Source organism: Lupinus angustifolius, chromosome LG01 (genome assembly GCF_001865875.1).
Source record: "Lupinus angustifolius cultivar Tanjil chromosome LG01, LupAngTanjil_v1.0, whole genome shotgun sequence".
NCBI lineage: Eukaryota > Viridiplantae > Streptophyta > Magnoliopsida > Fabales > Fabaceae > Lupinus > Lupinus angustifolius.
This window is the reverse complement of record NC_032009.1, coordinates 2,838,653-2,841,305: the sequence shown is the minus strand read 5'-3', so window position 1 is coordinate 2,841,305 and position 2,653 is coordinate 2,838,653.

Below are 2,653 nucleotides of genomic sequence, written 5' to 3'. Positions count from 1 at the left end.
AGGTTCCGACAGGTTCCACCTCTACCTCCAAGGCTCCAAGGGAGAACATCATAAATTAATTAAGCTTATAGTAGAATCTTTGACAAAAACGGATGATGGTATAAAAGTATTTTAAAACGTTATCTAACGTTGATTTATTTATTCATTTCTAATTATTATTAACTTCTAAGTAATCCAAATAAATAAATGATAAATAATATATTGATTTTATATAATTTTTTAAGTTGATAATGTATAAATATTACACTCAACCTTTATATAAATCAGTATGATTTCAATCTGGACTCTATTTTAATTGAATAAATTTATTTTAATGTCTTATAAACATATTACATGATCAAAATATTAAATGTTTAATCTCTAATAATTAAATTTGTTACGAGGGATAACTATCTATACAAAAATAGGTTAATTTCTTACGAACGAGTAAATACTCGTACCCAAAAAAATATCACATATTTTTCAATTGGGCCTCTCATTCAACATTCTTAATTATAGGTACGAGGTTGTAGTACGTAGCATAATATAGATGCATTATTAGGCAGGTTTAATCCCAATACAGAACTACTTATATTATGATAGAAATATGTTAAAAATATTAGTTATGTAAAGTAGATCCGAAAATATTTTGAACTGAAGTATAAGTATTAGATCTACAAGATAAAAGTTTTTTCTTGACGAAAATAAAAAACATTCTAAAAAAATACTATAGTCATTGATATATTTAAGAGCAAATTATAAATTACTTGAGAATCCTTGAGTTTTACTGAAATAATACAAATCATTCTTCCATTTTTTTATACCTATAAAATACCCCTCATTTTTATACATATATTATACTCACCACATTTGCATAAGAAATAAGTGTATTTTTTAAACAAAAAATGATGATAAATATAATTAAGTTATGTTAAATTGTAATTCATTGCTAATTGGGGAGTTAGTTGTAATCCTTCTATAAATAGAATGTTGTAATTCAAAAAGTAGTTAATGCATATACCAAAATAGAATGGTTCAGATTTTTCATTCTATTGATGCAAGATTCACTCATTCACTACTCTAATTCATTCTTCCAATAACTCTCACACATACACTCAAATTCTTCACTTCTATATACACAATTCTCTTTTATTCTTCTTATACTTTCTTTTTCTGTTCTGCAACAAAACCAGAGGCAAGAAACTAAGCCTTTGATTTTCAACTCCAACAGTGGTATCAAGAGCTATACGGTCAGGGTCTGTGGTAGTGTCAAGATTGGGTGCAAAAAGCTTCAAGAAGTGAGGCTCACAGATTGAAAACAAAGCTACAAGACAGAAGGGAATTCTGAGGTTTAGTTAGAAGAATGACAACTTCAAATGGGTTTGCAATGAATCTTCCAATTCTTGATGGGAAGAACTATGACCATTGGAGCATTCAAATGCAGGCAATTTTTGGGTTTCAAGAATGCCTTGATGTGGTGAAAGCTGGTATGCCAATGGCTGATGAGAATTCAGTGGAGTATAGGGAAGCAAGCAAGAGAGATTGCAAGGCAATCTTCTTGATCCACCAATGTGTGGATAGAGCCAATTTTGAAAAGATTTCTGCAGCATCTTGTTCAAAGGAAGCTTGGGAGATATCGGAGAAGAATTACTCTGGTGGAAAGAGAGTTAAGAAGGTGAGATTGCTGACACTCAAAAGACAGTTTGAGTTGATGCAAATGGATGAGCAAGAATCCATACCTGAGTATCTCAATAGGATAAGAAGATTGATCAATCAAATGAAGGGGTGTGGAGAGACACTGAGGGAACAACATGCAGTGGAGAAAATTCTCAGAACTCTCCATCCCAAGTTTGATCATATTGTAGCAGCTATAGAGGAAGCAAAGGATCTTGACAATCTTACAATTATTGAATTGCAAGGGTCCTTGGAAGTGCATGAGCAAAGATTCATGGAGAGGCAGATTTATAGACAAACAGATCATGCTTTCAGTGCACAGTTCAAGAAGAATGGTGGTCCTGGACAGAATGATAGATTCAGAAGTGACAAGGCAAAGTGGCAAGGTGGTAGGAGATTTGAAACTGACAACTCGAAGCTTGGACTGAACTCACAACAAAGAACTAACTCTAGCAATCAGAGTAATGGTGATGAAGTCAGTAGAGCCATGAAAGGGAGTAATCAGTTGGTTGGAATGCACAAGAAGGACAAGAGCAAAATTCAGTGCTTCAACTGCAGAAATTGGGGACATTTTGCCTCAGAATGTAAGGAAATGAGAGTCATCCATACTAAAGAAGCAAAATCAAAGCTAGCTAAAGATGAGGAATCAGAGGAAGAGGTGTTATTGATGTCCAGAAGCATTGTTTCTGGTCAAGAAATCAGTGAATCAGATGGTGCTCTACTCATGGTGACAAATCAACAAGAACAGAATTCAAGTAGTTGGTATCTTGATTCAGGTTGTTCTAATCACATGACGGGAAACAAGGATTGGTTTGTAACATTGGACAATTCAGTTGAAACCAGAATCAAGTTTGTTGATGATAGCATCATCAAGGCAGAAGGAATTGGTAAAGTAATGATCAAGAAGAAGGATGGATCAATCTCATACATTTCAAGTGTGCTATATGTGCCAAGAATGAAGAGCAATCTTCTAAGCCTTGGACAATTGCTTGAGAAAGGG